Source organism: Aythya ferina (genome assembly GCF_964211825.1).
Source record: "Aythya ferina genome assembly, chromosome: 2".
Lineage (NCBI taxonomy): Eukaryota > Metazoa > Chordata > Aves > Anseriformes > Anatidae > Aythya > Aythya ferina.
Genome location: NC_140297.1, coordinates 85199264 through 85226965, shown reverse-complemented (window position 1 = coordinate 85226965; position 27702 = coordinate 85199264). Strand labels below are relative to the sequence as shown.

The 27702-nt window shown below is 42.0% G+C and overlaps 1 long non-coding RNA gene across 1 annotated transcript; it reads left to right on the top strand.

Annotated features, from left to right (window-relative positions):
- The first annotated feature begins 14082 nt into the window (after positions 1-14082).
- LOC311432792 lies at positions 14083-17611 on the top strand. Its single transcript, XR_014690336.1, has 3 exons — positions 14083-14218; positions 17121-17173; positions 17449-17611. It is a non-coding gene; the product is annotated as an uncharacterized lncRNA (long non-coding RNA).
- The last annotated feature ends 10091 nt before the right edge of the window (positions 17612-27702 follow it).

Here is a 27702-nt window from a genome sequence, read left to right as displayed (position 1 = left end):
CAATTATTATCATGAACAAAACAGACTCAGTGTAGGGAGATTAATATAATTTATTGTCTATCACTAGCAGACTAGCACAGTGGGAAGCTAAAAGGAAACTTAAAGCACCTTCCCCCCATCCATCCTCTTCTGCATCCTCTTCCCGAGCAGCACAGTGGAACGGAGAATGGAGGCTGCGGTCTGTCTCTGACGCTTTGTCTCTGCTGCTCCTTCGTGGTCACTCTCTGCCCCTGCTCCATGTGGGGTCCCTCCCATGGGATGGCATCCTTCCCAAACAGATTCACAGGCAGCAGCTCTTCAAGAACTGCTCCAACATGGCTCCGTACCACGGGGTCCATCCCCCAGGAGCAAACTGCTCCAGCACAGGTCCCCCACGGGCAGCAGTGCTCCAGACCCCCTCCTCTAGATGTCTTAGGGTGTGCACTGGGTATCTTAGGCAGGCAGGAGCTTCCCCCTGGAAATGCCCCTGAAGGCTCCCAGTCAGGAGCTACTTGTGATTCTTCCAGCCAGACAGGAGAGCTCTTCCTCTGAACAAGGAAGCAGAGAAGCCACAAAAATGTTGAGAAGGTTTCTCCTGAACACTAGGGAAGAGAGCAAGGGTGAACCTCAGACTGACCGCCCCTACCCCTCCACCTCCAGGCCCTGAGGACCTCGGCAGCCCTCCCACAGACTGCCCGTGTTGTGGCGGCACAGCAGTGAAGAGATTAGGAATCACTGCTGCCACCATCTGGCTCTGCAGGAGGATCTGGATAGGCTGCACCGATGGGCTGAGGTCAACTGCATGAAGTTTAACAAGGCCAAGTGCTGGGTCCTCCACCTGGGGTGCAATAACCCCAAGCAGAGCTAGAGGCTGGGAGATGAGTGGTTGGAGAGCTGCCAGGCAGAGAAGGACCTGGGAGTGATGGTTGATAGTTGGCTGAATACGAGCCAGCAGTGTGCTCAGGTGGCCAAGAAGGCCAACAGCATCCTGGCTTGCATAAGAAACAGTGTGACCAGCAGGGCTAGGGAGGTGATCGTCCCCCTGTACTCGGCTCTGGTGAGGCCGCACCTCGAGTACTGTGTTCAGTTTTGGGCCCCTCGCTACAAGAAGGACATCGAGGTGCTTGAGCGGGTCCAGAGAAGGGCGACAAAGCTGGTGAGGGGCCTGGAGAACAAGTCCTATGAGGAGCGGCTGAGGGAGCTGGGCTTGTTCAGCCTGGAGAAGAGGAGGCTCAGGGGCGACCTTATCACTCTCTACAGATACCTTAAAGGAGGCTGTAGCAAGGTGGGGGTTGGTCTATTCTCCCACGTGCCTGGTGACAGGACGAGGGGGAATGGGCTAAAGTTGTGACAGGGGAGTTTTAGGTTGGATGTTAGGAAGAACTTCTTTACCGAAAGGGTTGTGAGGCATTGGAACAGGCTGCCCAGGGAAGTGGTGGAGTCACCATCCCTGAAGGTCTTTAAAAGACGTTTAGATGTAGAGCTTAGGGATATGGTTTAGTGGGGACTGTTAGCGTTAGGTCAGAGGTTGGACTTGATGATCTTGAGGTCTCTTCCAACCTAGAAATTCTGTGTGTCTGTGTGATCTTGTGGCACAGTGAGCCCAGGCACAGGATGAGGAGGGAGATGGAGGCCAGGGCACAGGAGGGGAGCTGGAGGGCAGGCCCTGTGCCCAAGGGGCAGCCTGTCTCTCTGGCAGGCAAAATGGCCAGGGAGAGCCATCCCCAGGAGAGGGGCCCTCTGCCCCCCGACCCTCCTCCTCCTGCCTCGTGAGGGCGTCTTTCAGGCCACCGACACCTCTCCCAACACAGCCACGTCTGGCCATGCCTTGGCCACCGTCACAGAGGCTTCCTGATGTCACAGTGGCATCTGCCCCCCGGATTGTTCCGGGCCCTATAAAAGGCCCCTGCGCAGGGCCCGCCACTCGCTGAGCTTCCAGGCCCTCTGACAGCCATCATGGATGGAAGAAAGAGGACCTGGAGTGGAGGCTGCCCACCCTTAAGTGGGTCGAAAGAGGACTCAGTCCCGAACTCGAAGAGAATGAGGCCACTGCCTCTGGTGAGGAAGTGGAAGAGGGCCGGCGCCGGTCGCAGAGGAGCAGTGCCCTGTGGTGCAGCAAATGCTGTGGAGCCCATGGAGGTGGATCTGCCTCCGGATGAAGACCTGATGGAGGTGGATCCACCTTCAGATGAGGCAATGGAGATCGACGTGCCTGGGCTCCCTGCCGCCAAGATCCATCGGCGGCACCGCAGGAGCAGCCAACCAGCTCCGTATGCACGGCCCGGCCGCCGTGCCTCATAGCATGGCCATCCTTCCCTTCCCTTTCCTTTCCCCCATCCACCATCCCCCACCCCCACCTCGTCCAGAGGTGTCATCTCTTCTGCACGGAGTCTCAAGGAGTGGACGAGAGGGGACTTGGCTTCCTCTGGGATGCTGCACCAGGGCGGCAGAAGGAACCCCTCAGAGAGCCACGGTGGACCTTGGGACCTGGAGCCCGGCAATGTCTCTGTCTGAGGACAAGAAGGCTGCCCCATGGCTGCTTGAAGAGGAAGCCGCACCTTCCATGGCAGAACACAAGAAGAGCTGCAGATCAAAGCTGTTAGGGAGACAGCTGCTCCTCTGAAGAAGCAGAAGACTTCACGTCTGCCGGGAAGAAGTGCTGGAGCGCAGCATCACAGAGAAGAAGAAATAAGGGCTTCATTAGGAATAATAATAATTCAATAAACAGCAATAAAAAATAAAATAAAAAAGTGATAAAGATAACAGAGAGCCACTTTCTTCTTTGGGGACAATTTAGTGACTGCGTCTGTACTGCTGCATCCCCTTCTGGTGTTCCCAGTAGAGGAAAGATACTGATGTGTGTGCAGTGTGTGTAGTGTAGTGTGCCCAGCCCAGGGCATTCAAGACAGCGTGGGCCCGGGGCACACGGCATACAAGGGCAGGCTGAGGGAACTCCTTGGGTCAGCATTAAGGAGAGAAGGCTCAGGGGTGGACCCGACTGCTGCCTACAGCTGCCTACTGAGAGCCTGTACAGCAACCCTGTAGCCCTCCTGCTACCAAGCAAACCCAGTACAGCTCCCAGCCAAACTGATTTAGTATGGTCTTGCCAGTGCTCCCTAGTGGTCTTCATCTTTGGTTCAGCTGTTTCAGAGGTTGCTGGTAGGCGTGGGAGAGACACATGCTAAGGAGCATGCAAACTTCACATGGCAGCAAGAATAGTGTAAGACAACCACTGAGTGCTTGAACATGTTTCTGAATCCTGTCCTAGTAAAGTGCATGTGTGCTCCCAAGAAAGGATTAGTCCGTGTACAATAGTACAACTTTAAACATCTAAGTAGCTTGATTTCTAGAAACAGAAAAAGCTCATTAGATGGAAAGGAGTTGTTAAGAATTTAGAATTAGATACCCCTCTACTCAGTGTTGTGAGGATGAATAACATAGCGATTTTACAGGTTTCAAATAAAAAGAATAACAAGGGCCAAATGGGGACTTTAAGTAGTTTGCCAATTAGAATAATGCAGTCTGAGCACAGTACTGTCCTTCAGAGTTATAGACTATTTCAGCTCTGTCAGGTACAATTAACTGCAATATTGTAAATTGACTGTAGTGCTGTGTTGAAATTTTCCAGTTCCAGGTATCTGTGTCACCATTTGGATGGCAACTGAAGTGCCCAAACCTTGTTCTTCTGATATGACTGTTGATAAAGATACCAAAAAATATTACATATAATTATCCTGCTTCCTCTTATCTGAAATACCCATATTATTTAACAAAGTCTTCCAAGTATAGCACATTAGCTTCAGGGCTCCCAGGCAGGCCAGGCCCTCTCCCTCTCCCACTACAAGTTATGTGACAACACTATGAAAATGGAACTTCCTTCAACCTCCTGAAACTGGAGGTTCGGTGCAGAGTAATGTGTTGGTCTCTTCCCAGGACAGGCCTAGCTCATCTTATTGTATGCTGGATAGCAGTCCATCTGATGCCAGCATTTCATTGCTGTTAAATGCTGCCAGAAATCCCAATGAGTTATTTTTGCCTCTGTCGACCAGAGAAAATATTTCAGATGTCTCCTGGTGTGTTGCTTTTGGAGTGGTTTTAAATTTTCTGAGACTTATTGAGCCCATCTCCTTTAGACTTTGGTGCTGCTCCTGTAGTATATTACTGCATCCAACCACTATTCCCTTTGAAGGACACACAATAGGGGAACTTGGACTTTTGCCCAAGTACATAACATAGTAACACTTCAGGTTGGAGACATGAAAGCCTTTGCTTGGGGTAACTGGGAGCTTTGTGAGGTAGCAATAGGATTAACAACATTAGTGTTCATTAGTGTTTGAATCAGGTTGTGTGTACTCGGTAGTAGAGAAACAGGATCTCTCATTTTGGTAGCTACATGCTCATTTCCAAGGTGATGTTTAATTTACTTCATTTGTAAAAGTACTTTGTAAAAATCAAGTCCTCATGCTTGTAAAATGAATATAGATTTACATGCATATAATTATATATTCCAAAACATTTCTATATATAAATTGTTAAACTTTTGTATGAACTAACTGTTTGGTATATAAGGAAAGAAGGAGTTTATCTCTGTGAGGTAAAGTCAGGAACAGATCATGTCCTTCAGACTCATGCTGACCCACCTCCATGAGCATGGAAGGTGGTTTAACATGCTGCTTAGCGTGCCTTGATGGTGCTGAGCCAGTCTTGGAGTAAGACATCCTCCACTCTGCTCTGCCTAAAGCTCCCTCAAACCTAAGCACTCCAGCAGCTTTGCAGCTTCATGGAGAAATGCTACAAGGACGCAGCCTGTGCTGGAAGCCTGATGCTGCAGGCACCCAGAGCTCCTCAGCAAAGTGAACCTGCCCAGATTAGCAGGAAATGGGGCTGCACCCTGGCTAAGAAGTGAAATGGGGGAAGGACACAGCTTCACAGGATGTTGCCTGGTGAATGTCCAGAGTTTCTGCTAGCACTGGCTGGTACTCTTTGAGAAAGTGCCAGGACACAGTATAGAGTTAGCAAGGATCATAAACTATTCGCCATTATGGGTCATCATGATGGGTCAGGCCACACTGTTTTTTGAAGGAAGGGTTCAACTGTATGCATGCCAGTCCTTCCATGGTATTTGCTCCCTGGGACAGAGCAGAGGGGATTTAGGCAATGGGGTTAAGTGAGGAAGCATCCATGGCATTACTGCACTTTAGTGGACAGTATTTTGGTGCTGTGGTAAGGGCCATGTCTGTCCTTCATCTCATCTGGTCTCACTTCTGGCCCACACATACAAATTAGAGTTGAACTGGATCTTACCAGTTGATTTCCAGACAAGGAAAAGACCTGGCAGCACTGGGGAGTGCCCTGTAGCCCAACTTGGTCGACAAGGAGCCTATCTCCCTGCTGTGTGGCCCACACACCCCTCTGAACCTCTATGCTCACATCAGTGCAGCCCCAGGGCATGACCTAATGTGTCGCAGAGAGCAGGGAGCCCCAGGAGGCCCATGGCAGTGGGAGGATTCACTGCAGCTCCTGACTGCTTTACCTTTGTTAGATGTAGGAATTGATGTAACAGGAGAAAGGAAACTCTGGGAACCTGCCCCCTGCAATGTGAGCTTCAACAGCTGTCATTTGTGAGGTCAACTTTTAATGTTCCACTTTCCTCCCTCTCCTGCAGTTAAAGGACTAGCTTCAGTCTAACCATCTAGTTAGACAGCTGATGGTTAGTTGTCAGTGGACTAAGTCTACCAGAAGTCAAAGCTACCTGACACCAAGTTCATCTTTATTGCTTTTTTCAAATGCGAGCAAAACTTCTTTGTACTCAGAGACAATTTAATCAAATTTCAGTCCCTCAGCAATCCCTCTGGGTAAAATAAATAAATAAATGAATGAATGAATGAATAAATAAATAAATAAATAAATAATCTGTGGTATTTTTTCTTCTGAGATTTAAGATTAACAATTCTACTAACCAAAACCATAGCAGCTGCTACTTTTCTGCCATTAAACTGGGTGACACAGCTATTACAGTTCAAGACAATTTTGATATGTTGGAGATAACTTAAAATGACTTAGCAAAATACAAAACATATATAAATTTAAAATTTCAGTTTGTATTACTATATATTTTATGGTTATTCATGTTTTATTGCATTACTCTGTGGAAATTCAGGAAGTCCAAATAAAATATAAGCACAGAAGTATCTTTGTTTTTGCAGATAGTATTAGCAGAGTAATAGCATGTATGGAGCACAATAACTTATTTATGTTATAGTATCTGAGCCCATTTCAGATGCAGAGTTTCAAAATTTTAATAAGTCTACCTGAAGATCTGTTTAACCCAGAGAGAGCTGCGTGTTAAACATAAAATACTAAATTAAGGATATTAAATGGAGTTATGATATTGCCAGAAGCGAAATTCTGCTACAGTGACGATATGTTTTTAATAGTGTGCGTGCCCTACATTTTGCAAACAGAGAGAAAAGTGAATATAATTAGATTTGTTAACTTTAACATCAGTATACACATGATGTGATAAGAAGCCGCGTATTGTTCTCTACAATTCTATGTCGTATTACAGATGTGCTTTAACTTTCTCTTTCGAGTCTGCCTGGTGATAAACTCAATAATCCTCCAATAACTATTGCAACTATTATCCCTCAGACGGTGATAAATCAGTTGCCTGTGATGTGTCGATGTTATTTTCAGTGTTTTCAATGAAAATGTGAGATGTTCCCCAAGGATTCTGCAAGTAGTAATGAAGATAAAAATCAATTTAAATAAATACTGTGGATTGTTTAAATTTTAAGATTATTATAGGTCAAATACTATAATATGACAAATATTAGATCCTACATAATCTTTCTGCAGTTTAAGACTGCGTCTTTATGGAATAGTTATAAATGTTTGACAGAAGCCAACAACCACCCCAGACCCTTGGTTTTGTTCTCTTCAGGTACTACTCAATTGTGTTTCTGCTTTTAAAACATTTTTTTTTTGAAATATACTTAGCCTTTACTTTTTTTTTTTTTTTTTTTACTTTTTTTTTTTTTTTCCTAGATAGGGAGGAGCAGAGCTTTAGTTTGTTAAATTTCTTGAATAACTAAAAAAAGCAGTAAATAAGTGATATATTATCCCAACTAAATGTTTCCAAGGTTTGCATCAGAAGTTTTCAGAGTACTGGTACCACAATACCTCTGCTTGTCAAGTATGTCCCCTCTGTATATGGTCACACTCATATATACACAGTGTGGCTTAATTTTACACCTTATATTTAATGTTTTGGAAAGAACAAAGAAACAAGTTGGTTTTCCTCCAGTATTTCCTTGTCATATAACAGGTAGTCTTGTCTTCTGCTACGGCACAACTTGAAGTGACAAGCAAATCCAATTAGCCTGGGCAGAACAAAATGCTACCACAGGCTTTGTTGCATCTTGCATGCCCGTGGGCACTAAGGTGCAAAGCCCAACGCTGACTTCTCAAAGCTCTGCTAATCCATTGTTTACTCATGAAAATATCCCAGTTCCTCGGACCTGGAAGTTTCTTAGAGTAGTAGCCCAGCAAAGGAAAATACTATGTTCTGTACCTGGAGAGGAATAACCCCACGCACCAGCACTGGTTGGAAAGCAGCTTGGCAGAGGAGGACCTGGGGGTCCTGGTGGACACCAAGTTGAACACAAGCCAGTAATGTGCCTTTGAAAAAAAAGAAAGCCATCAGGACCCTGGGCTACATCAGGAACAGTGTTGCCAGCAGGTCAAGGGAGGTGATGTTCCCTCTACTTAGCAGTGGTGAGGCCCCACCTGGAGCACTGGGTCCTCCCCCGGTCTGCACTACAAGAAGGACATGGACTTACTGAAGCAAGAGTGAAGTGGAAAGTAATAAAGATTATAAAGGGACAGGAGCGTCTCTCATATGATGAAGGCTGAGAGAGCTGGGATTATTCAGTTTAGAGAAGGATCAGAGGGATCTTGTCAATATGTATATGTATTTTTTTTTTACTGTGAGGGTGAGTGAGCATTGGAGCAGTTTGCCCAGAGCAGTTGTAGAGTCTCCATCTATGGACATATTCAAAACTTGACTGGACATGACCTTGAGCAAACTGCTCTAGTTGACCCTGTTTTGAGCAGGGAATTTGGACGAGATGATATTCAGAGGTCCCTTCCAGACTCAGTAATGCTCTGGTTCTGTGATTCTGTTTTATCTCAGTGTCCAAGGTGTCTTCTTCTATCTTACAGAGACACTACAAGAGGAGGTGAAGGCTGGGAGGTGCTTAAACACTGCAATAGTAGTATAAGAAATTAGCTGTAAAGCCTAGCTTTGAAAATATAGGTTTTTCCTGCATTATATTGAAGAAATAAAAGGCTGGTGACAGCCTCCTTCATGCCTAAGTGCATTGCTCACTGAACTCTGTATGTAAGCTGGTGCAGTTTCAGGTGTTTTAAGTACAGTCATTTGCTATTTGCTGAGTACCAGAGATACAGTTCAAGCTGTCCAGGCACATTTAAAAACTGTATCAGGAACTTAAAATGACACGGAGTCAGTGCAGTGAATGCTACACTAAGAGTTTTTCATCTTTGTGTTCTGTCATGTTTTAGTAATCATTTCATAGACTGCACTGCCAAGATTCAATTTTGGTAAAAAAAGATTTTTTTAAAGCGGAAATTGACTGTGGTACATGTTCTAAACAGCACAACAGAAATATTCCACAAGTTGAAAAGCCTAATGCTACGTTACATCACATTATTGTTTTCATGTCATGGCATATCTGCATCATTTCCAAGCAGGGTACATTGGAGAGAAGGAGGCTGAAGGGAGACTTCACCACTCCCTACAATGGCCTGGAAGGAGGTTGAAACGAGTATGGTATCAGTCTCTTTTCTCAGGTGACAAATGGCAGGACGTGAGGAAGCAGCCTCAAGTTGCCCCGGGGGAGTTTTAGATGGGTATAAGGATGAATTTCTTCAAGAAAAGGGTGGTAAGGCATTGGGACGGCTTGCCCAGGGAAGCAGTGGAGTTGCCATCCCTGTAGGATTTAAGAAATGTGCAGATGTGGCGCACAGGCACATTGGTTAGTAGTAGACTTGATAGTTAGGTGGATGGTTGGACTTGATGATCTTAAGAGTCTTTTCCAACCTAAATGAGGCTATGGTTCTATGATTTCTGTGATGCCACGGCAGATTCTCAGTGCAACGGAGTTTTTATCTACCACATTAATGAATGGTTTAATAATACAGTAAGGGCTCCTGCAGCACTTGAGCGTCAGCAGAGCTTTTATTGACTGCTGGGAGACCTGGCACCACCTGGCCGTGCCTCCCTTGCCCATCTGCAGGATGTCTGGGGGCTTTGCCCCCTCTCAGATGCTGTCAGCATGGGGGGCTGCACCACTCGCAGGGAGCCCGGTCGGTGGCAGGGGGTAGTGGAGGCCCTGCCCCTCCAGAAACACTGCTGCCACCATCTTGTGGCACAGGGAGCCCAGGCACAGGATGAGGAAGGGGCTGGAGGGCAGGCCCTGTGCCCGAGGGGCAGCCTGTCTCTCTGGCAGGCAAAATGGCCAGGGAGAGCCATCCCCAGGAGAGGGGCCCTCTGCCCCCCGACCCTCCTCCTCCTGCCTCGTGAGGGCGTCTTTCAGGACACCGACACCTCTCCCAACACAGCCACGTCTGGCCATGCCTTGGCCACCGTCACAGAGGCTTCCTGATGTCACAGTGGCATCTGCCCCCCGGATTGTTCCAGGCCCTATAAAAGGCCCCTGCGCAGGGCCCGCCACTCGCTGAGATTCCAGGTCCTCTGACGACAGCCATCATGGATGGGAGGAAGAGGGCCTGGAGTGGAAGCTGCCCACCCTTGCGTGGGTGCGGAGAGGACGCATTCCTCAAGCCAAAGAGGAGGAGGCCAGTGCCTGTGATAAGGAGATGGAAGAGTAGTGGTGCCCGCGGCAGAGGAGCAGTGCCCTGCACTGTAGCTAGTGCTGTGGAGCCCATGGAGGTGGATCTGCCTCAGGATGAAGACCTGATGGAGGTAGATCCACCTCCAGATGAGGCAATGGAGGTTGACATGCCCGGGCTCCCTGCCGCCAAAATCCATCGGCGGCACCGCAGGAGCACTCGACCATCTCCATATGCACGGCCTGGCCTCCGATCCTCAAAGTAGCTGAGAAGCTATAGACGGCCATCCTGCTGGCTCGCCAGCAGGGTGGCCTTCTTTCCTGTCTCCCATCCTCCATCCCCCACCCCCACCTCATCCAGAGGTGTCATCTCTTCTGCACGGAGTCTCAAGGAGTGGACGAGAGGGGACTTGGCTTCCTCTGGGATGCTACACCAGGGCGGCAGAAGGAACCCCTCAGAGAGCCACGGTGGACCTTGGGACCTGGAGCCCGGCAATGTCTCTGTCTGAGGACAAGAAGGCTGCCCCATGGCTGCTTGAAGAGGAAGCCACACCTTCCATGGCAGAACACAAAGAAGAGCTGCAGATCAAAGCTGTTAGGGAGACAGCTGCTCCTCTGAAGAAGCAGAAGACTTCACGTCTGCTGGGAAGAAGTGCTGGAGCGCAGCGTCACTGTTCATTCAGAGAAGAAGAAATAAGGGCTTCATTAGGAATAATAATAATTCAATAAACAGCAATAAAAAATAAAATTAAAAAGTGATAAAAAATAACAGAGAGCCACTTTCTTCTTTGGGGACAATTTAGTGACTGCGTCTGTACTGCTGCATCCCCTTCTGGTGTTCCCAGTAGAGGAAAGATACTGATGTGTGTGCAGTGTGTGTAGTGTAGTGTGCCCAGCCCAGGGCATTCAAGACAGCGTGGGCCCGGGGCACACGGCATACAAGGGCAGGCTGAGGGAACTCCTTGGGTCAGCATTAAGGAGAGAAGGCTCAGGGGTGGACCCGACTGCTGCCTACAGCTGCCTACTGAGAGCCTGTACAGCAACCCTGTAGCCCTCCTGCTACCAAGCAAACCCAGTACAGCTCCCAGCCAAACGGATTTAGTATGGTCTTGCCAGTGCTCCCTAGTGGTCTTCATCTTTGGTTCAGCTGTTTCAGAGGTTGCTGGTAGGCGTGGGAGAGACACATGCTAAGGAGCATGCAAACTTCACATGGCAGCAAGAATAGTGTAAGACAACCACTGAGTGCTTGAACATGTTTCTGAATCCTGTCCTGATGAGGCTATGGTTCTATGATTTCTGTGATGCCATGGCAGATTCTCAGTGCAACGGAGTTTTTATCTACCACATTAATGAATGGTTTAATAATACAGTAAGATAAACTGCTCACATAAAATGGTTTAATGATGGATGTCAGAACAGTTTGTAGATTGGATTTGTTTTAACATAGGCAAATGTGTTTCCTCAGGCATCTGTGGGATTACTACTAATAAAAGGAATGAATGTCATTAAATTGGTAACATCATGTGCCTACGCTTTTATTGTCCTTACTTTTATTATGTTTTACTGGATGTTTTGAAACGTGAATCGTAAAACACTCTTTGCCACATATACCAGCAGAGTTGAACAACCTGTGTTCATTGCAGTGTTACCCAGTGTGTGCCCCTCATGGCATGTATTTAAATATATCTAAGCCACCTACACAGAGGTTAGAAGAATACCACTGTATCAATTAGACTGATAGAAGAATCAAAACTAAATGATGATGCTATAAAAAATGCAACTATTATTCTCTATTTAGAAGAGAGTGTTAATAAACTTTTTTTCTTCTTTAACTGACAAGTCATAGCTATACTTCGGACTGAAGCTGAAATAAATGTTCTAACAGGCAATTCAGATTATTACGTTAAAGTACAAAACACCAAAACTTTCTTCTTAGTATTTATGTAAAGATATATTTGGAAAAGTTTTGTGTATTTTTTTCTGTTAAAACGCATGAAAGTAAGACAAGTTGGGAAAGAAGTCCTAAGGACATCATCAATATTAAAGCCACTGCAGCAGAACAAATTTAAGGACAATACAGATTCCCCGACAATACTGAACCTCCTTAGGGTTATAAAATAACAGCTCTCAATGAATGTGTCTCACTCTCATGTTACATTAATCTATAAAAATTTACAAAATAATTTTAATTAAGAGTCAATACCAGCAAAATATCTAGTTTCTCATTTGCTTGTTGAAGTAGGAAAACAAACAAACAAACAAAAAATCCACATTGTTTTACTTATCATTATTTATCTTTATAAAAAACATATTTGCATTATATGCGTGCTATATAAAACCTGGATAAGGAACTTAGTAGACAATCTTTCCTCCATGTATGAAATTCATTTAAGCGAGCATAGTAAAACTAGATAGATTAGACTAGATTAGATTATTCACTCTTCTGTTACCGTGGTTTTGCTGCCAAGGAATCAAGAATTTGAAAAATTATATGAAGTATATTTCACTTCAAGTCTGAAATCCTGCCTCTGGCAGTGGCCAGTCCTTGGTGCATCAGATGAGGGCAGCAAAAAACAAAACAAAACAAAACCTATAATTTGTCTATCCAATCATGTAATACTAAATATCTAGGGGAGAAATTTCATCTTGACCCTTACAAAGATCTGGATCTTTGTAAGTATTCCTTACAGTATTTATATTAAGTATAATACTTTGTAAGTATTCCTTAAAGTATTCCTTACAAAGATCCGGATCTTTGTAAGATCTGACCCTTACAAAGACCCTTACTAGATCAAGAGCAAGAGACATGAATGCCCATGTTTCCAACATTTGTGCCCTAATTTAATCCAATGTGACTTTCTTGAAACCTACTGCTGGTAAAAGAAGTACCCAATGTAATACATATGTATGTATATAAGGTATGTATATATATATGTATATATTTAGGTGTATCAAGTAAAACAAAAACAGAATACTATATAATTTTAGTAACACATAACAGAATTTATTCTGAGAAGTCTTCCACATTGCTAGTTTCATTGATGAAAATAGCATTTAAAGGTCAACGGCAAATTGTTTTTAAAGTATTCCTTTTCTGAGGTTTTTGCCCTGACAGCTGTACTCTAAAGCTTTGACAAGTTTCCAAGGGAACTAATGGCTACAAATGTGACTGATAATTGAATAATACAATTTTATTTCCTAATGCAGCTACTAAAGCACAATGTCCTTCCTGAAGTCTTTGTATCCTTAAAAAGCAACCCTTATTTCTTCACTTCTATTAGGAATACATAATTAGTCTTCATTATTACACAGCAGTATGATTTATCTTTTTTCCTTCTATTCAAGAAAGCTGGGAAAGGATATGTACAAGTAGACCCACAGAATCATTTGGATAATATTTCGATAGATTCTTAGGCCAGCATTGCAGTCCTCAAAAACCTGTGCTCTGCTCACTCTTAACTTCTCAAAGCTCCCTCAAAGTTACCCTTTTTTTTTTTCTTCTTTTCTATTTTTCACTGTCCATTTGTATCACACTTGCACTTCCATTTGTGAGGAAGCTTAGAAATCTCAGTTTTGACAGGGCAGAGCGTCTCAAAACCTACTCATGCATAAACCCTGTTAGCAGCCATTAGGCAGGTACTTCTCCACCTATTTTGCCAGAGGGCCTCTGTCAACAGGCACTGCCTAAGTGCATTTAATGTCTGGCTCTGCTCGAACTGCAGCAGTGGCTGCCATTCCTCTTGATTTCCACTCACTTTTGCTCACAGCACCTCTACAGTCCCGTGCACTGGCTCAGGAAACCTGAATCAAGTCTCTGCTTTTGCTAAGTGACTGCACCGCCTGCTTTGCAGGAGTTGATTTTTGGAATCCTGCTTTGGCAAGACATGAGTGAAATTATTTGCTCCTTTGTATTAGAAGCTTCTTAAAAACACCATCCAATTTATGGAATGAATTGAGAACATCATCCTGGAAAAATGGCAAACTTTTTACAGTGTTTATGATATCTTGTTTGGGATTTTATGCATCCAGAAGCCCCAAGGTTTCTGTCCTCAGCACAGGTTCCCTGAACGCAGGTATTATTCCCACTTCACTACACTGATCTGCAAATGCTGTTTCACCTGGGAAGGTCATTCTCCATGACAACTCAAGCCTTGGGCTCCTGGCTAAAAATAGCAAGAGGGATCCCAGCTGTGTCAGTCCTCTCTGCAAGGATGAAAAAGGAAGCCAGGAGGGAGTTGGCAGGCCCTAAAAGAGGGTGGCTGGGAGAGATGTGATGTTGGCCAAAAGCTCCTGGAGGATATGGGAAAGAAGTCAGCTGGTGGCAGACAAAGAAGGACCACTACTGACCTGTGAGGGCATCAGATGAGGTGAGCTGGTAGGAAGTACGTGGAGGCAATTCCTCATGCATCTTCTGGCTGGCTTTCCAAACTCCCTTCCATGACATGATGCACCTGCTGGGAGCTTATGTGAGTTAAGGATAACCGGGCAGGAAGAAAATGAATTAATTGAAAGAGATTAGATAATCAAGCCACCAGATCTAGCTCAGGTAGCTCCTGAATCATAAACTGTGGAGTGCTAGGAGAAGGCCCCTGCCCACCGGGCCACAGCTGCTACTGCCATGATCCCCTGCCACCAAGGCAGGGCCAGGCACGGCCTGAGGCCTTGTGCTGCCATCTTCCTAACGTGCCTCTGGCCTTCTGCAAGCAACAGCAGTAACTGTATTCACTTGGCTGCAACCTGCTTGCCCCCTTTCTTACATTTTGGTCATTTTTTTTTTCTCTAGTTTTGGTCATTGTCACAAGTAAGATACAGATTGTTGGACTTCTGGATCAACCTAGTATGGCTGCACTTAATTTCCAATGCCAGACTCCCTCTTCTCCTGCTTAGGGCTGAGTAGCTGAGGGCAGAAATAATGAAGATGGAATTAGACTCCAAAATTCACGCTCAATCTTTCTCTTCTTCCTTTCTTAGACAGCAGATATTCCACAAATCACTTCCAGTCATTCTTGAGTCTCTTATGTTCTTGCCAAAAAGGTAGTTTTCCTGTAGAAAAAATATTTTGTTACCTCATAATGACAGCAAAATGGATTTTGGTGTCCTCTTCAGACAGAAAAATTCAAGCATGCATTATATACTGTACTTATGCAAAGCCTTGAGCCAGCTCTGCTTCAGGTTACACATATGAAAATCACATCGTATCTTTATTTAACCTTCATCATGTATTTTACTCAAGCAAATTCCTTGTGAAATAAATGTAGAAAAAGTTTTGAACTTTTCAATAGCTGCAATAAAAATATCTATTAATAAATAATCCTCCAGGACATTCACAATGCTTTTGAAAAAGCTGGGTCTCTTTTCTTTACGGTACACTTGCAGGAATGTTTTCTCTACCACAGTGGGCCATACATCAGACAAGACCACAGCCTACCACTAAACCAAGGTACACAATTTCACTGATAAAACTTTCAGAACATATGATTTTGATTGTTCAAGAACTGACAAAAGTAGAGAAGAAAGACCAGGGAGGTCAGTCTCCTCCAGTGTGCAGGGCAAGTTATCCAATCATTCTGAAAGATGCTCCTGTCAGATTTCATTCAATATTGGTAGCACTCCAATTTTAGCATCTTTTGTCTTTTACTCTCTACTTGATCTGCACAATGCATCCACCCCCCCAGGTACAGAGAGATCAATGGCCACATGTTCACTGCTGCTGTAGGAGGGCTCACTGGCTTCGGAATCATTAAAAATTTTATTCGGCTTTGATAATGTGCTTTACTCACAGTGTGTCGCTACATTATTCTCCATTCTATGCTAACCTTCATCAAAATCAAATATAAATTAAGAGCAAGAAAAGGAAAGACTCAACTTTTTAGTTATACTTAAGCTGTTTGGCTAAAGTTATACTGTCATACCCAGATCAATAATCGCATCTGACAACATCAAGTGAACTTTTATGCTTCACTAAGGGAAAATAAAATAAAAGTTCATATAAACAGAATTTATTTTCAGAATGATACTTTTTCTCCATCACTTTTATAGGTATTTATAGTATTAAAGTATATAGTATTATAAAGTATTTATAGGTAGTTGAAATATTTCTGAAAGATCTTAACTGCAGCACCCTTTTAACCCAGTGTACATGGGATCTGATTTTAAATGCAAGAGCTAGCTTATAATACGCATTTAGGTAATCTTCATCAGTTCTCACAACAGAAAATTTCTTTTTTTTCTTTTTTCTTTTTTCTTTTTTCTTTTTTTTTTTCTTCTTTTTTTTCTTTCTTCTTTTTTCCTCCTTCCTTTTTCTTTTTTCCTCTTTCCTTTTTCCCTTCCCTTCCCGTTCCCTTTTCCAGCACACATCTTTCCATGTCAGCACACAGCATGGGCAGAAAAATGGACAAAGAACTGCTTTAGTGATTGAAATTTTGCCCTATATTTACTGATACCGAGAGCAGCTCAGCAGTGAATTTCAGTAACAGCAAAACTCTTTGCTCTGTCAGGATAATTTCCTAGCTCGTAAAGGATGTCGACAAATGAAAATGCAATTTCAAATGATCTTTATATTTCTCTGTACATTTAATATGTAAATTTGGCACAATAGCACTCTAACAAGTCCATGTTCTGCATTTCAGTAACTACAAGACACAGGAATACTCTTACTACAGCTACTACTATTCCAAGTGCCTTAAATGTTGACAAGTGGCAATAGCAAGGAACACCTCTTGTCTGGTTAGTTTTGTGCTGAAGTGTAGTGTTTGGTTTAAGGAGATGTTTGATACATCTCTGTGGAATCAACATCTTCCTTAATGTTCAGAAATGGCAAATACATGCATTTCTTTTTACTGCTTGCTGAAGGCTATGTATCTTTACTTCTTTCTTTATATTTTTGTTGAAAACCATTTTCTTGTTTGTTTGTTTGTTTATATAAATATTAATGTCCAAAATCCATTCCTCATTTCCAGTGCATCTGCATACAACTTTTTTTAGAGTAAGTCCATAATCAGTGAAATTTCTTGTTCTGCCCATTCAACATGGTAAGAACCAGCCACTTATACCAGGCACTCTTCTGAGATAACTCAGAAAAAAAGTTCTTACATCAAGAAACAGCAAGATTTTTTTCTTCTTTTGAGGTTGCTTATTAAATGATTTATTTTGCAATCATATGCAAGTATGTTAGAATGAGGCTCTATCTTGTGGGAAGGTTTATGAAGCACATGTATCTCCTGTATCCTAAAAATATTTCTAGTTGGATTTATGTATCTACTTTGGCAGGGCCCTAATGTCAAACAAATGGAGGAGTGCTTCAAGGACTGGACTAAGCTAAGGTAAGAGCCAAGGATAAGTGTAAAGATCAATGCAGACACGGGGAAGACAGGCAGAACATGTAAGCACATGGTAACAGAAAACATCTGTGAGAAGCAAGATGGTTGGTTTTTGTTTCCAATTTAATTGAAAAATAACAGATATAACCTATGGAAAATGTTAAAACTAGCAGAAATAAAAAGTTATTAATGAAAGGCATATTTCTACTATGAGTTTATCAAAAGTTGCTACAAATACTTGGCCTTCCTCTAACATAATTCATATTTTTATTTTGCAGGGTCTTGGCAGATACATGAAACAAATCACAGCCACACTGCAGCTTTACCCACTGAGGAATAAAACAGATGACTGGAGATCCCCAAGATAAAAGACATCCAAGTCTATAAATGCAGCATGTTGCAGTATCTGTTGTAGTCTTACTTGGACTTAAAAACATACAAGACCCCAACTGTCTATCATAAAAATAAATAAATAAATCTCAGAATGTTTCCAGCAAGAGAAGAAGTTTGTGTTGATAGTGTTTTACTTCTGGTTTCTCACACTAGAGGAAGATGAATTCAAGCTGGAACAGATGTTTGAAAGAAGGTCTATTAGCATTACAAGAAAAAGAGAGGTTTGCAGGAGGCTAGTAAAAGAGCCTTGTTAGAGAAAGGAGTGTGAATGTTATCTAAGAGCAGCAACGTGCAGGATTTAATAACAGGAGATAAGAACTATTTAAAATATTGGACAAGTAGGAAAGGTGTTCAGTGGAGCACTCAACCACGACTCAGAAATAACAGTTTCAGCTGCTTCCTTGTAATGTGGATAGTGACCTGCAGTTTCTTTCTCCTCAGATATCCAAATCAGTAGGCTAGGGGCATGTTCATTCTTTCTTTTGTAGTTTCACAAGAGGTGGAACTAGTGTAAGAGAAGAAATGATGTCTACCCCCCAGTCTTTTACATCAGAGTGCTGTAGCCTGTTGGTTTCTAACTTATCACAACACAATGAACACGAATGTCCCAGATTCTTCCCACGAATAAGGTAGGAGATGGTTACTGTAACAAAATACATCCTTTTACACAGCTTTCATCTCCAATGCCGTGCAATATGCTTCTCTTTGTTAGGGCCTCTTCTGCTTTTGGGAGTTCTGGAGCCTGATGGTCAAAACATGCTTCAGAAGAATTATATCAGGAGAGAGATGAACCAGAAGCTCCCACTTCAGTAACTGAGCTGTCATATACAATCTATTTCTGTCCTCTTCATTTTGTAAGACATTGCTTTTGGCACTTGACCCTGGGAGAGGATGCAGAGAGGATGCAGAAGCCTGAAGGGAGCCACGCACCTTCCTCTATGTTAGGACAAGGCAAACAGGCTCTTAAAGAGGACAAAATGTAAGACAGACATCTCAGATTTTTCTATTTTTATTTTTGGTTAGGTAAGCTATCCGCCTAGAAGAGCCAGCCAACTGGCTTGTATGGATCCCTTAGGCATCTATCCCTCTGTCTCCATGTATTATATAGAGAGCCTAAGCCTGAAAAAAAATCTGTATTCTACCTCGTTGATGGTTCCATGACACTCCTGTGCAAGATTTAAGAGTATGAGAAGAAAAGGTTGTGACAGATGTTAGTCAAATTGTTTCACGCTCTACTGGAAGGTCCTCATATAAAAAGGAGTGTAGCCTAGTTTAAAAATTTCTGCCTGTTGATGGTCAAGATCATATAAGGCTTTTGTTTAATGGCGACTCTTGCCCACATAAATCTAGCTGGAAATCTTGCAGCATGAGTGAAACTCCATTTGAGATCAGAGCACATCTTTATTATATTTTTCAATCTGCCTTATACTTTTAGTACCTATCTACCTAGTCTGTAAATTCAATACACATTTTTAGTGCATCAGTGTTCAGATGACTAGAGGCCAAGATGTTCTGATCCCAGTACAAACTTCTCATTGTTTTATCACAACAAACTTGTTAGTCGAAAAAGCAGAGGCTGAACACAATGCCACTAGCTTTGCCTTGATGCTTTCCTTTCCCACGTCCCATCTTCCCAGAACACACAGCAAAGTTATTAAAAATTGAAAAGTAGAACTATTAATGAGTCTCAGTCAACATGACATTTTTTTTTTTTTTCACTGCATCAAAGAACCATGCATATTTTTCCCAGTGTAGCACAGCTCCTTAAGGCATCTCATCATAAAAATGTTGGCTCCAGACAAGGAAAGAGTGAAATGTTTAGCCCAACCTAAGTCAAAACCTATTGAAAAATCCCCTTCAAGAAAATGTAATGCCACATTTGTTGACCATGCTTTCTTTCTGAATAGTCTGCCTGTAGCATTATAATTTGCAGATAGCTCTCAGAATTCCCAGAAGATGGCTGTTGAAGCTGGTAAGCAGCTAAAAAGAGCATCAAAGGTAAGATTACTAACAATATAGTTGAAATGATGTGTGAAAAGCTGAAATAAAAAAGTGAATAACTTTGAGTCTATTGCCAGAGCAAAGACAGAATACTGAGGACTACACATTATTCAAAATTTGTGGGTTTAGTTTTGTTCCCAAACTAGCATGCAGACAACGTTTTGATTTTTTTTTTTTTTAATAGTCTTATTTGTGAGTAATCCCATGAGTAATCCCATTTAGCCCAACATTTTGAGGTAAAAGCCCAAATGATTGATCTGATGTAACATCTTTCCTATAGTCTAGACTGCAGGCAGGGATTGACACTATTCTGCAATGGCTGGAGTTAATGAATAAAATATTTTCATGTTTTTAGCACTAAAAAGCCTATCAATGAGTAGCCAAGCTGCAGAGGAGGGTATTAAAGACCTCACTACATAAAAAGACAAACAGAAAGTAATTTGACTGTGTCTTGAGATGTGCAAGACTACTCTGCAGACTAAACACAAAAGATTTCACTATGTTATTTTTCACACATTTTTGCATCTCCCCTTCATACACATTCTTAAAACCTTTGTATATTGCATTTTCGTCTTTACAGGTAAGCCTGTCTTCTGAATGTGAGATCATTTTAGGACATGGGCAGTTTGTAGCTACAAGTGCCCTTTGCTGTCTGCACCATTACACAGACAGTTCTAAATTAGAGTTGTTTTTGATTTCCATGAGTGGTTTCTAGGAAAAGGTGAACACTGTCTAATTTGAATTTTAGTTTCCATGAGTTGACATTCTTTGCATTATAACATTTGGTGCTCAACAAAAGCAGGAAACAAAAGCAGAAAGCAAAATTTTGCTTCAGTATTTCAGGGAACAGGCCTGTATCCCTCTTGCACACTGCTGCTTAATTGCCAAATCTGTTTCCAACCCTTCTTTGCTATAGTTAGCACGTGCCTTATTACTCTGCTTTAATGACAGCTACCATCAGTTGTGTTCTACCACTTTAGGGGGAAATCAGACATTTTTATCTCATCAGAAACTTGAGGAAAAAGACTTTCAGCTCACTCTGGGAGGACACCTTTCTCCTTTGCGGAGCCTCATGTGGAAATCACTGGGTCTCTTAGTCAATGCATTTATCTGGTGTGTTTTGGATCAAAAGGCTGATTTCTTAAGAAATCCTTTGGTGCAGTAGTGCAGTTTTGAGGCAAATCCTATTTCCATTTACCACCTTTTGGTAATTTCTCAGCGTGACTTAGGCGCACAAAAGTAGATCTACTTCGAGGAAACTCAGCTGGAAGTTCTTCTTCAAAAATCACTCTAACTTTTAAATGGGGGCATTAAGTTCTGAACTAATGGGTGGGACACATCCAGTTTTCTAACATGAAAGTTTTTCTTTTCACCCAGGGTTTGCAGGCTGTGCCAGAAAGGAGGAGACTCAAGGAGCATTACAAACCAAGCAGGAGCTGAGATTCATGAGCTGTCCCATAGCAATGCAAAGAAGATCTAGATGTAGTTTTATTTTCCATCCCTTATTCATTTATTGCATTTGAGGAGCTCTCTCCTGACTCTCCACTCTTCCTTTCTGTTCCTCTTTTCTTCTCCGGTCATCCAGATGCTTGTTTCGCTTTGTCAAAAATTGATGAGGATTTCATTAAGCAGGTTGTGTCTGGGTTTTCACCTTTTCTCATGTAGGAAAAGACCCCATGTTCAGGATTTTTTTCCAACCTAGTCTAAGTAGCTGCTTTGGTCCAGAGGAGTGAAGTCTTTCCAAAAAATGAAAGGCTATGCCCTTTCTGTCAGAGAGAGAATCATTGCTGTGCTTTTTTGTGTCATGAAAAGAATTTCTGCATCAGCCAAGACTTGCCTGAGCATCAGCCTGAGATTAGCTGAGGCTCAAGTTAACTTTGTTCAAAACTTGGCCTGTCCCCCAGAAATTCAGCCTTTGTTTGCCAGAATCTTTATCAGGACTCAGGATACACCCACTGCAGCCTTAGGACCAGATTAACTTTGCATTATTACTTATTTTTTATGAAGTATAACATAATTCCTATCCAAGCATCTTACTTATGCTAATTGGCTGAAATCTAAATGTTCTAGATTTTTTTTTTTTTTGTGAGACCATTTTGCTGTCAGTACCTCACAAACATGCAGGATGGTTTGCTCTTTTCCCATCCACCCCATTATAATTTGCATTCAAGGTGCATGCCACCACACTCTTCTTAGAGAATGACAGTGAAGTAATTCCAGAGCAGCTCCACTGACTCCAGTGGAAGCTGAAAGTGTCCAGTGCCTTTGAAAGTCAAGCTCCTTATTTAAAGACTTAACTCCAGACATTCAAGTCTCGGTAAAGCTTATCCTTCAGTGCTCAAATCAGAGGATAATAAAGGGGTACAGAAGAGAAACACATAAGAATGATACAGTGTAGAGACCTGGCAGCTTCTAGGCACACAAAGTAAAGAAAGGAAAGAACTATGAAACAGGAGCTTTGAAGCTTTTGGGGAACAACTTGGAAGTCACAGCCACACTTTCAGGCAAAATGTCCCAGCTGGATTTCACAAATTTTATATAGATTCCCTAAATTCTTAAGGTTTGAACTCCCTGTTACAGACCTACTAGAAGAAAAATTTCAGGAAGGATTCTCAGAATTCCCTGCTAATCTGACTGTCTTGAGAAATGTGATTTAGATTTCCAGTTCTCACTTAGAGCAAAGCTAACTGTCCAAAAAATAACAGTGACAGAATTGTTTAAATGAGGTAATCTGATGAACAAGAATAGAAATTATCTTTTATTATGAGTAAAACTTTCAACCTAAAAAATGCAGTATATATACATGGAAAAGAATAGAGAATATTGTAAATAAGTAGAATAAATTCTGTTTCTATCGTCTAAGGAAACCTGCTGAATTTGAGAACTGTTCTGCTGCTTGTATTATCACCATATACTGTGGTTAGATTCACTGAAGTCAGGATATAACAAAAAATTCAGGCCTCTAAAAGAAGCAGGTTTTACTTCTGGTCTATTCATGATGCAGGTAAGGGATTTCACAGTATGCCAATTTCTGCCATGACGGTAAACAGGGTATAAATATCTAAACAGAGACAGGCGTTCCCTGGTTAGTAGATCTTCTTGTGATGGACCTGCAAACTGTTGACCAGCTTAGCAGTAGAAGGTGTATCTGAATGCTGAGAAGACTTCAACAATGATATTGTGAAGTGACAGATTCCTCAGAGTCCCCCTCACCTTCTGTGTTTGTTTGTATTCAGCTCTGAGTCACTGCTGCATGACTTGGTTCTTGAATCTGGGAAGTCAGTCTGCTTCTATCTCATGACAGGCTTGGTCTGCCAATAATGTAGCGTGATCTCCCCTGACACGCAAAGGCCAACGTGCTGGTGACATACCACTTATTAACTTATTAATGCTACAAGGACTGAGATTATTTATTTATTAATATATATATTTTTTAGTTATTTCACTTTCAACCCTACTCTTCTCCTGTGCATATGTATCTGTGTGTGTATGTGTGATTTTAAGGAACTTTAAGTGCCTCCATTTGTGCTGAAGACTCCAGCTATGAAACAGGTTTCTGAATTAACACAGGCTAAGAAAAAAAAAAAAGAGATGAAAACTGTACAGGTAGAACAAAACAGTTGTGAAATCCTCTTTTCTTCCTCAGTTGACTTAATGATGAAGAATGTCTTCCCATTCTGTTCCTCAGCGATTTAGTGGAGCTAATATGATGGCATATTTTTTATCTAATCTCTAATTATTGCATTAATATAAACTGTGCTTTGCGAAATGCAGTGAAAACCTCATTGTGCCAATGTGTTAAAAAAAAAAAGGTGCTGAAGCACTCTACAAGTTTGAAGTTTAAACTGTTTCCTTATTTACTGGACTTAGTCTTCTCAGGTTAGGCCTGAAAATAAAATGAAAATAACATCATACGTTGATGTGTTTCACACAGGCTAGCAATGCCCATGATATAACCAAGTCCTTATAGTAAGTATGTGTTGTCCTAGTAACAACACCCATGATTAATGTAAAATGTGACGTGTCTTACCAGAGAAGGTACTACAGAGTAATCACTAAATTGTTTTGCCTTCAGAATCTAAATGAGTTTTGGTTTAAGCCTTGATTATTTGTTAAGAAAGTCCAGTAGATATTTGATAATTTGTTAATGCATTTGTTATATTTTCTTGCAATGTTTGATAATTCACTACATTATCTTGCAAGATAACATTAATTTAGATATTTAACACATTGTATATGCCATGAAGTTGAACATGAAGACAGGCTTATGTTAGAAGAACAAATCAGATATTACATGTTTCTGGAGTAATTCACAAGCATCAAAATTATAAAAAGGAAAAGCCGAAAAGCTCCATAAGCTAGAAGAAAGTATTATCTTACAATGAGATTTTTTTTTTTTCTCTCATATTGTGAATTCTTGTGTTTGAGTAGTTCAGCATAGGAGATAATGGCTTGTTCAATAGCACCAGAGCTGACTTATTTGAGATTAAATAAGTCACAGAGACCTGACCAGCTCTGCCTGCACTCCTGCACTCTCAGGACTCCAAAGGGTGAAATATGCTATTTGGTTGGAGTAGCCCATAGCATTTGCAGTTTTTTGCAATCAACAAAGGCTGCTGCTGCCAAAAAGATTACTTCCTGTAGCCTAGCTAATGCCTGGGAGCACACGTAGAACAATCTACATCCTGCAGTATACACAGAAGTCATGACTGCAGTAACCCAGAGAAACCCTCTAGCACCCATGACTTAGGCAAATCTTGTTTCAAGCTAATCTGCAACCAAAATGTGATCATCTTCTTCACTCTCCACTGCCCTGTTTCTGATACAGAGTGCCAGGGACCAGAACTGCACATCCGAGGCAACTTAAGGCCAACACACAAATTTTCTCCTACAGAAAATCCGTATTAAGAGAATTTAGCAACTTGCTAGACTTTTTGCTTTGAGGGCCATTATCCATGTTTCTTCTTGAGAGAACTAAATCCTTCCTTTTAAAACTCTAAATCCTCTATAATGTAATAGTTATCACGGCTGTAAGTGATAGTGACAGATGGTCTCAGATGCTATGACCCTAAAATGTAAAATATTCCAGAATATCAGTGAGCACGTCTTCTTAAATATAAGGCTTAGAAAGCAATAATTTTCCATGGAGTTTTTTGGTCAATTTGCTGTATTTTCCAAAGGTTTCAAAATGGAAATGCCTATTTAAAAATGCCTTTTTAAATAGTAAATTCTCCGTGATAATAATTGAAGAACTACCTTGTGATTTCAGAAGCTACAGTATCTGGGGAGGTTCTGCACAGCACAGGGTCGTCCTGGCATGTATATATATACTTTTTTTTTCTTTTTTTTCTTTTTTTTTCAGGAGTGAAGCTTTGCTCAGCTGCCGCTGAAGGGAAATATATGATTAGTATCAGAAAGATCTACTACTCTTTGCTGACATACTGAGGTTTTAATTTTATGCTCATTGCTGAAGGCCCATACTTTGTCACCCTCGCTGAGCTCCCTGGAATTTCGCCTTGTTATACAAATCCTTGCTTCATGGAGATGCTGTAAAATCAACCACAACTAGATAAAGACCCACAATTGGTGTGGCCCTAGGCAAAGTAGATATCTGCCTTCTGGTTAAAGACTTGGGGAAGTAAAAGTGGGAGTAGAGGAGAAGAGAAAGGAGGAGAAGGAGGTTATTGCTGATTGTGCCTACAATCAGTCCTAAAAGCTGGTCATTGCTGCAATCCAAGAGGTATTAGGTTCTCCACTTGTGAGATGGAGATGGGGACCCTGGCTCCTCCAAGCAGTCACGGCTACCACCTCCCTGCTTTCTGCTCCCTGGCAGTTCCCTGAGTAGTGAGCCCAACTCAGCAGGACTCTTTTCTAATGACAAAAGATTGGCATTGGTCTGTCATCCTTGGCTGAGAAAAATTTGATTTTGCTTGTTTCCTATGCCTTTAGTCAGTTCTGCTTATCTGTGTCACAGCTGGAGCCTGAAGATAAGGGATAATTTAGAATTTGGAAAGGTACCTAATTCATAAATAAAATATTATCTATACAGATCTTCTATTCCTCTGTGAAGTAGTTTAGATTGCATGACACAAGCTCAAAGGAAATTGAAATATTACATCACCTGTAGTGCATACCATAATCCTCTTCAGCCACAGATGTGCATCTTCCTGCGATCAGAGCAATCCAAAGGGAACTTCAGCTTGCTAAGCACTGGAAGCTTTCCAGAGCTTCCTTAGCCAAACTCACAGCATTACATACTCAGATGCCAGTCATCAGGTGCTGTTGTGAATTGGAAAAATCAGGCAAGGAACACTGGAAATGAGCATTTTGCCCAATTTACGTAGAGGGAGCAGGTTGGTTTGGCATGATGAAAAATTATCAGCTGAGGTTTTGTGGCTATGACAGTGAGGCCTGATGTTACCTGGAGCACTGAGATGGCACTATCAGACCTGTCCTTCTGGTCAGGGCTTTCCTGGTTGTGACATGACTTACATCACCTCCTCTGGCTCTCCAGGCAAACATCCTCTCGCTGTTTCATGTCCATCCACTTCTTGCTTTGCTCAGCCATTTCCTCGCTTGCTGAACACCTGCTCCCTGCCACTCCTCACCCAGCCCCACCCTGAGCTGACACTTTCCCTGCCCTTGCTCAGTGGATCCCAGGGAAAGCAAGAACTATCTTCTGCTCCACCCAAGGATTTCTCCTGACACAGGCTGCAGCAACCAGGACAAGGCTCTGAAATAGGGCAATGGATATCACACAGAAAACCACAGACACTGCAGATGTCAACTGCCAAAGCTGCCCACTTCCTTCGGTTGTCTCTCCACTGTGTTTGTGGGTCTGTGTGCAAGAAATAGCATGCATTAATGCTAACAGAGTCTTTCAGAAATGTTGTTTCCACTGATCTTGCAGTGTAAATATCCTAATGATACAAGTAAACATCCTGACTTTTACCAAGGATATAATAAACACCTCTACTAACACATGTGTAACAGAGACTTCACTTGCAGAAAAACAGCAGAATAAATAAGCATGCAAACTATTCATAAGCACCTAGAAGATAATGAGGTGAGGTGGCATATCCAACATGGACTTCCTAATTTGCTTTTATTTTATGGCAGCATTACAGGCCTTGTGCATATGGAGGCAGCAACAAATTTCATATATCTTGACTTCAGAAAGATATTACCCAGTCTCTAAGTGAGTCGGAGAAGCACAGACTACTACAAGAATTACTTTTACACAGGGTGGAAACTCTAGAAAAAGAGACAGTATCATAACAACAATTCACTGTCAAAATAGGAGAAAATATGTCAAGCAGGTTTCCAACAAGGGTTGATCTGTAATCAGAGTTTTTTTTTAATATTTTAATGAATGATCTGGATCAGGAAGTCTGAGAATAGAAAATGGGACAGTGGAAGCAATGGAAGGGAAAGTAGGACTACTGAATCTGCATTTGGTGTCAAACTATGAAGGACCTTACAGAACAACTTTAGGATTCCTGATAATCTTGTCAAATTGGAGGAATATTCTGCAAAGGAGACAGGGTACCATTCTGTCATAATCAGTAATATGCTTGGGCAGGAACAATCTTTTATATAAATGGAGGGGCAAGAACATGCAGGGTAGTAATTCTGCAGGAAAAAAAAAAAAAAAAGCTTCATCACGAATAACATGTCTGTCACGTCATGTTACCATGTTATTGCTAAAAAAAAAATACTAAGCCTACTATATTGGGAACTATTTTATATTCTTATGTATCTATATACAGGTAGAGAATGAAGGCATTATAGCTCAGAAGACTGGATTCTGCTGCAACCAACATTGCTAAGGACTCAGCAGGAGTTTTGGTCGCATGCTTTGAAAAGGATATGAAAAAAAAAGAAAAAAAAAGCACTGCAGAGACAATGAGTGCTGGCAAACATTACCTACAGAGAAAAGTTAGTCAGTTGAGGTAATTTAATCTAGAGAGGATAATGTCAAGAAAGATGTGTGGTAACAGTCTTCAGATGTGTAGAGATGTTGCTGCAGAAAGGAAGTGAATAAGCTCTTCTGTATGTCTGTAATAGGCAGGGGTTAAAGTAATAGGTTTAAACTCAGGAGGAAAGATTCAGGTTAGACATCTGGGTATCAGGCATAC